An 8,465-nucleotide genomic window follows, 5' to 3' on the forward strand; every position below is an offset into this window, starting at 1 on the left:
AAACCCGACAAACCATTGCAATACACCCCGAACGTCTAGCGCCGCCACAAACTACACCATGGAATTGCAGCTGGCGCGGTTTTTTTAAACCATTGATATTAAAATAAACCGTAGCCTAAAACCACCGGGATTTTATGCTGATTCCGAATCTGTGTCTAAAACTTTTCTCCGATGTGTAGTTCTTGAGTTATAAGCGGACATCCAGACAGACAGACAGACACACACACACACACACACACACACACACACACACACACACACACACACACACACACACACACACACACACACACACACACACACACACACACTCCTTTATATATATATATATATCTTGTATATATTAAAGAAGCGGAAGTTTTGTGTCCGGCCGTCATGCTTCGGCATTTCGTGTATGATGTCATTATGGCGTAAACACCCACTCACTTCGAGAGCGGCAGGAAAGGTCATTCCTCTTTGGGGTATATAGATTGCAATCGACCTATGGTCGGGTCTCAAGAACATTGGGTGTGTGTTCATTTACCAAGTTTCTTGTGGAGAGATCGCCAAGTGGTTTGAGCATTCGAGAAAGCACTCCATTCAAAACCCTTAAGGAACGGCTGGCTTGGCAAGCGCTAGCTAGCTGCTTGGTAAATGAGAACACATCCAACCCTAGTGGGGTATATAGATTACAGTAGATCTTCGCTCAGTTCTGTAAGTAAAACTTACCTCATGGATGTCGGGATTCCTCCAAATTTCTTTGTTTAATGTTATAAACAGCATTAGCGATTGTTTGAAAAGCTAATCATATGTGTTTGTGGTTTATAATATTTTACAAGCCTGGCTACGCCGCTGTTGGACTTGTGGTCTTGTTTTTCCTGGGTTTTGCTCATCTTGGTGAATGGCATAGAGAAAAGTCCCAAACTTGGTGGAGTTATGTTTGGTGAAAGTGGAAGTATGTTTTGTTCCGAACGCAAATTGTGAAGTTTTCTTGTTCTCAAAGTTTTGGTGTGTGTGTACGTGTGTGTGTGTGTGTGTGTACGTGTGTGTGTGTGTGTGTGTGTGTGTGTGTGTGTGTGTGTGTGTGTGTGTGTGTGTGTGTGTGTGTGTGTGTGTGTGTGTGTAAGTTTGCGTGTGTGGGTATGTGTGTGTGTTTTTGTGTGTGTGTGTGTGTGTGTGTGTGTGTGTATGTTGATAAGTGTGTGTATGTGGGTAAGTGTGTGTGTGTGTGTGTGTGTGTGTGTGTGTGGTTTTGTGTGTGTGTGTGTGTGGTTTTTTTGTGTGTGTGTGTGTGTGTGTAAGTGTGTGTGTAAGTGTGTGTCTGTGTTTTGAATGCAAGTGTGTGTGTGTTTTGTGTGTGTGTGTGTGGGTAAGTGTGTTTTTGTGGGTAAGTGTGTGTGTGTGTGTGTGTGTGTGGTTTTTTTTGTGTGTGTGTGCTTGTGTGTGTGTGTGTTTTTTGTGTGTGTCAATGTGTGTGTGTGTGTGTTTTTTTGTGTGTGTCAATGTGTGTGTGTGTGTTTTTTTGTGTGTCAATGTGTGAATGTGTGTGTGTGTGTGTGTGTTTTTTGTACGTAAGTGTGTGTGTGTGTTTGATTGTTTTAAAGATTCACCATCGGACACATTCAACATGACGCAATTTTTCCTTGATGGCCTCCGATGGCTATTTTCCTCTTGTAGATTTTATCTGGAGAACCGTTTTGTGGTTTCTAAACAACACATGCATGTTGCCACGTGCGCATCTGACAACGGTGCTGTTATGCTGTAGTTAAATGATTTGGTGCCAACGACATGACAGTCTTGTCGGCTTTCCTTTTCCATGCGTGTGAATCGCCGCACCTTGTGCCACACCAAAGGATGGCCCGCATGTCCCGACGACCTCATCTTGCGCACCTGGACTCATCACCCTCCGCCACCCGCAGCGCTACACAGACTCCCCGCATAATGCAAACACAGACACACTGGCGCCCTCGCTCCATTCCAATTGCCACACGAAAGAAAGATCGGCTCTTGCGTTTGGCAATATTGTCAGAGTCACCTGCGTGTTGGTGTGAGCCGACACCTATGAATGGTGGAGCATGGAAGCACGTCACGGTGTGAGCAAGAGCAGGTGAGTTGGCGCAACACATTTCGCTCATGTGTCCCGCACACAGATCCGAGTCTATAACTGCCCATTGAAATTATCTCAGGATGGGGTCTTCATTTCAGGATGACGGGAGTGGAGAGCAGTGCCGACGCAGAGTCTGCTCACATTGTTTCCCAGAAGGTATGTTGTACGTGCACATTGATTGATCTGAATACGTCAGAAATTGCTGTAGAGAATTCTGGGATCTTCAGTTGTTGACAATTCACAAGTCACAACAACTCTGCAAGTTCTTCATGGGCTGACATTCTGTTGACAGGTTGCTCAGCTGAGCAAAAAGGTCATCCTGGTGTTTCACAGTCAGGGTGATTCAACAATGTGTGTGCCGAAGTGTGTGTGTGTGTGTGTGTGTGTGTGTGTGTGTGTGTGTGTTTTTTTGATCCAATGGGATTCCAATGGGAATTAGTCCCTCGAATGGACGTTAAACATGGCGTCGTGTCTGCCGGCATTCGTTGGTGGACGTTTAAGATTCCATGGTGTGTCCTTCTCGAAGAGTGTGCAAGATATCGCCGGAATCATGAACAAATTACATATTCCTGCCCGACCTACTCCTGGGTGGCAAAAAGCTGGGTGGTTCTGGGTGGCTCCTGGGTGGCTCCTCCCGACCAATGGCAAACCACCTCGCGTAACACTTCAATGCCAATAAACAGCTTCGGCAGCACTGCTGCTCTAACGGATGGAGCATGAGACATCAAAATCAGAATATATAGGTATATGCAGAAATTGCGGCTGAGATGGGCTGGACACTTGGTGCGGATGGGGGAAGAGAGAGTGGCAAAAACAGCAGATAGGTTGAGGGAACTAGGTAGGAGGAAAAGAGGTAGACCACGGTTGAGATGGGAGGATTTGCTTGAAGAAGGATATCAGTAAGGTGGGGGTGGTTGGAGAGTGGAGATAGTTGGCTGAGGACAGAGGTAAGTGGAGGAGTATCGTGGTCAAGGTAGGGCAGAAGACTGTTTCCATTGGACTCCGCTCCTTATACAGGGAAGGGGAGGAGAAGAAGAAAGAAGGTCCAGGATATTGGTTGAGCGACTGAAAGCAAAGTCTTGTTCTTGTGAGTCTTCAAGCAAAGACTTCACCATTTGCTGTCCTGAGACTTCGTTGTTCATTCGGTCGACGATGTATGTGCATGTACTTTGTTTTTGAGGCGTTGATAAGGACTTTATCAACGTTGATAAGTTGATACGGTACCGACTTTTCTGGCTATCTTCGAGTCTTGATAGGATGTCCTGTGCATCTTGTAGTGAATCAGCAGTCACAGCGATGTTATCAGCGTAGTCGAGGTCACATCGTTTCTGAGCAGGGGGTCTTCTGCTCATGAGGCATTGCAATGTGACACCATGTTCATCCGTCAATGCGGTACACATCACATAGTCGAGCACCATAATTAATAAGAAAGGTGCAAGAGTGTCACCTTGCAGCACTCCTGCAGTGACGTCAAATACCCGAGTTGGCCCATCAGGTGTGAGGACAACAGCAGAAGCATCAAGCATGCCAAGTGCAGCTCTTACTTGTGCAGAGTTCTGCACCGACACAAAGAACTTCGGCTGCGGTGCAGACGAGTTCTGCCTTCTTCTGTGCATATGTCAACAAACTTCATGTAGAACTTGCTTGCTATTTTCCTTTTCGCTGGGAACTTGCTCTTTTCGCTGGGACATCACAGAGGACACACCTGGATTCTCTTGCTCTCTTTTGCCCTGGGATTTCGCCACGTGGAGAACACACTTGCGCTATTGTCCTTTCGCCACGTCCTCCTGCTCTGTTCCTTTTGTGCCTCGTGGACGACACGATCTCTCTTGTGTTTGGGACCTTTCACGGAGGACACACCTGGACTTGCTTGCCTTTTTGGTTCTTCCTCCACCAGACGACACGTGTTCGCCCTTTTCTTTGTCTTCTGTATAAACACTAAGTTTCTGCGCCGATCGTTTGCGCCGTCTGGCTGACCCACATGCGTTGGCAATTTCCGCTCGTCCGACCTGCGTGGAATCTACCTGGTCCAGGCTGCATGTGGGGACCGGGCTGCGAACACCGGCAAGGTCACTGTGGTCACTAGCAAGGACTCCATCGGTACGGACCTTTAACCCCAGCTTTTTGTCCCTGTGAGTGTGTGTGTGTATATCAGAGTGTGAAGGTACCAGTCGGGGTTTATTATTATGTAAGGATCAAAAGATCTCGCGAGATCTTGTCGGGGTGGTCACGGTTTTTCAAAGCTGTTCCACGATCTTCACGCATGCTCGAAGTTAAGTAATTGTTCACAATTGTATTTTTGTCGAAACTGTATTTATCTTACGCGTGTGTACCTATAGTGTGTCCCTCGGAAGATTCTCGGTGTTAATCTTTCATACCTGTATAAAATAGTCGAGTATTTCGTGCCGCGTGGCCTAGTTGTTGAAGCTTCCGACCTTGAGGATTGGTTCTCTCCGGGCATCCAAAGTGGTTATTTTTTCATTCGTGTGTTTGTCAAATTTCAACTCGTTATTTTATCGTCCATGCGTTATTGTTTGTTTATAGTTAGTTTTGGTTTGAATTTCCTGTAACTCGTAATTAATTAATCGTGTTCTGCTCCGTGTGTGCGGCCTTGTACCTTCGTCGGTGTTTGTTAACTTAAGTCCCCTACTTCGTGTTTTGCTTGGCTCTTAGATTTTTCCCTTCTACCCCAAACATAATACTCTTTGTCTAACGTTTTAAATCCCCACCCCCCAAACCCCCCCCCCCCCCCCAAAAAAACCAAAAACATTTATTTTATTTTCTCCGCGTGTGCTGTTGTCTCATCCTGTACTTCTGTCCAGGTGTGCTGCTCGCCCCGCCCCCATTATCTCCTTGCCATCCACCTTTTGCCCTGTTCACGTGACTCGTGGTTGTCCCTCTCGGCCCTCCCCCCGTTGGTATTAGGTGCATACAAGATTGTTCACGGTTCTGTTTAAATATTATTTAAATATGTTTAAACTTTCCCCTTCAGTGTTTTATTCAGTGGTACATTACAACACGCTGTTTTTCTTCCTATTTAAAAGGCTTTTTTCAAATTCCTCTCCAACTCTTTCCACTTCAAAAAAAATAAATTCAATCTCTTATACGTCTCCCTCACTACATGTTCTAAATTCACAATCATTCCATCCCTCCTCCATCGTTCTTAATCGGATTGCTAACTTGAAAATCACAATAAACCCAATTTCTTATCAATGTTCGTCTTTCAATAATCATCCACTTTCTAAACTCCCCTCTTGCCACTCCCCTCCAAATCCCCCCCTTGCCCCGACACTCCCAAACTCCCCCCTTGCCCTTCCACTCCAAAACTCCCCCTTGCCCCTCCACTCCTAAACTCCCCCCTTGCCCTTCCCCTGCTAAACTCCCCCCTTGCCCCTTCCCTCCAAATCGCCGCCTTGCCCCTACACTCATAAACTCCCCCCTTGCCCCTCCACTCCTAAACTCCCCCCTTGCCCCTCCCCTCCTAAACTCCCCCCTCACTCCTCCCCTTCAAATCTCCCCCCATACAATTCCTCTCCAATTCTCCCTCCTCCCCCCTCCTCCTCAAAGCTGCATCCTCCCCACTTCGTCTCCCTTCTATCTCATACCTCCACCTCCCCCAACCTTCTACTTTCCGCTGCCCCTCCACCCCCCTCAAACAACCCCTCACTGTGCCTCATCCCTTCACTATCAAACCTTTCGTTCTCCTCATCCTTCCCTTTCTTGTAACTCTTCTGTAATCTCTGACACACAATCAACTGCTCTCCCTACCTCCCCCTCTCATCCTTCATCTTACCCTATCCCTCCTCTCCCCTGTCCTGTACCCGATGCCCCCTCTCTCTCTTCATTAACGGTATGGACCTCAAACATCCAGGGTCTTCGCTCAAACCTGACTGATCTCTCCATACAGGTTGCTTCTGACAATCCAGACTTGATCTGCTTAACAGAAACTTTCCTCCTTCAAGATGTCTCTGATTCCTTAATATCTCTTCCTGGTTACTCCCTCCTCCGGTATGATAGACCTGAGCCTCGTCCTGGTGGTGGGGTGGCTATCTTTATCAAAAACACTCTTCCTCACTCTCCTTGCACTGCCCTCTCTCCACCTCACCCACAGGAGTACCTCTGGCTACGGCTTCCTCTCCGCTCCCACCTTTTGTTCATATGTGTTCTGTACCTCCTCCAAACAGTGATGACTCCATTTACATTTTGCTGTCAGACAACATGGACCAACTTCTATCAACTCATCCAAACTCTCTCTTCCTCACATGTGGTGACTTCAACTGTCATCATGCCAGCTGGTTGGGTGTGGGTTCCTCTCTCACCAGTCGTGGCACCTCAGCAAAGGACTTTTGTGACTCACTGGGATTGACACAATCTGTCAATTTCCCGACAAGGATCTCAGCCAATGGAGTATCTTCTCTTCTAAACTTGGTTATGACAAACTTCCCTGCTAATGTCTGCTGCTCTTTTTCTGCTCCAATCGGTTCTTCTAATCCTGTGCTTGTTAAAGTGGACATCTCTCTGGCCATTCTCAGAGAGCCTCCTCAGCGTCGACGAGTCTGGCATTTCACTCAGGCCGACTTGCACGGTCTTCAAGCAGCCATCAATCATCTGGACTGATCTCCCATCTCCACTGCCTCTGACATAAATTCTTCCTGGGAATTCTTCCAAAGCAAACTGCTCTCTCTCATGCACAGATTTATCCCCATCTCGTCTTCAGTTGTCTTACCCTTCCTCCCGTCCATGGTACACTGAATCTTGTGGTGAGGCAGTTGCCCTGTAACAACTTGCCTTTTCCTCTTGGAAGGCTAATCCAACTGAAGGCAATCTCAGTTCCTTCCACCAAGCTCGGAACAAGTGTGTGTCTACCCTCAGGAGTGCCAGGAAGCACTATCTCTCCACACTCAAGAATGAACTCTCAAACCTGTCTCCTTCCTCCAAATCCTGGTGGCGTCTGGTCAAATCCGTTTCTGGTGTTTGTTCCACCTCCATCCCCTCACTTACCTCAAATGGCTACACAGTTGACACCGCATGTGACGAAGCCGAATGCCTCAACTCTGTGTTTGCCTCAAAATCTTGTGTCCCAAACCCATCTCTCTCTGTTCCCACCTTACCCAGTCGAACCCAACTGCTCCTGGACTCTGTGTCCTTCTCTCCTGACAAGGTGGAGTTTTTGTCAAACCTCGACTCTGATTCTGCAACTGGACCAGACGGCATCAACCCACTTCTGCTCTATCTGCTCTTCTGCTCTATCTCACCCTCTCTCTGTTCTTTTCACCCTCTCTTTTGCTCAAGGTCATCTGCCAGCATCCTGGAAATCAGCAAACATTACAGCTTTACACAAAAAATGTGCAAAAACTGATCCTTGCAACTGCTGCTCCCAATTATCAGCAAAGTCATGGAATCAATCATTGCTTCGGATATCAAATACATTCCTCTTCTCCAATGGCTTGATCTCCGATCATGAATTTGGATTCAGACCAGGTCATTCTACTCTGGACATGCTGCTTCTGCTGTCTCAACAATGGATGGAGGTCCTCAATGCCAAACAGGAAATCAGAGCTGTCTCCCTTGACATATCACGTGCCTTCGATACGGTCTGGCACGCCGCTCTGTTCACCAAACTCTCCTCCTATGGTATCCATGGAAATCTCCACGCATGGCTTGCGGACTTCCTCTCCAGTCGTAATCAACATGTGGCCCTGAATGGGTTTCTCTCATCTCCACTTCCTGTTCAGGCTGGAGTTCCCCAAGGCAGTGTTCTGGGCCCTGTGCTTTTTCTGGTCTTCATCAATGATCTCTCTGACTCTCTTGAAAATCCTCTCTACCTCTTTGCTGATGACTCCACTCTCTGCTGCTCCATTCCTCTTCCCTCAGATCGGCAGTCTGCAGCCTCCTCACTCTCTGAAGACCTGGACAAAATCATAGACTGGTCAAACAAGTGGAACATGTCTTTCAATCCTTACAAATCTCACACTCTTACTATGTCTCTCCAAAACGATCGACTGGAAAACCCTCCCATCTACTTTCTCAACAATCCTCTCCAAGAAGTTCTGTCGCTCAAGCTTTTGGGTCTCACTATCTGCCATGATCCTTCTTGGGAAAACCACATTTCCAAGCTGGCCTCCAAAGCCAGTCGCCGACTGGGCATCCTCCGTCGTGCGAAGTCCTTCCTAGGCACCCCTGAGTTCCTCACCACATACAAGGCTTTCATCCACAGCTCAATGGAATACTGTTCTCCCCTCTGGGCTGGTGCTCCTGCCTCACACCTGGCTCGGCTTCATGCTGTTGAAACCAAAGCTTTCAGAATCATTGGAATCTCCCGCGATGAAGCTAACTCCGAGGGCCTTTCACTTACTCACCGCAGGCTTGTAGGTGGTCT

The sequence above is a fragment of the Myxine glutinosa genome, chromosome 2 (genome assembly GCF_964187855.1).
Source record: "Myxine glutinosa chromosome 2, kmMyxGlut1.1, whole genome shotgun sequence".
Lineage (NCBI taxonomy): Eukaryota > Metazoa > Chordata > Myxini > Myxiniformes > Myxinidae > Myxine > Myxine glutinosa.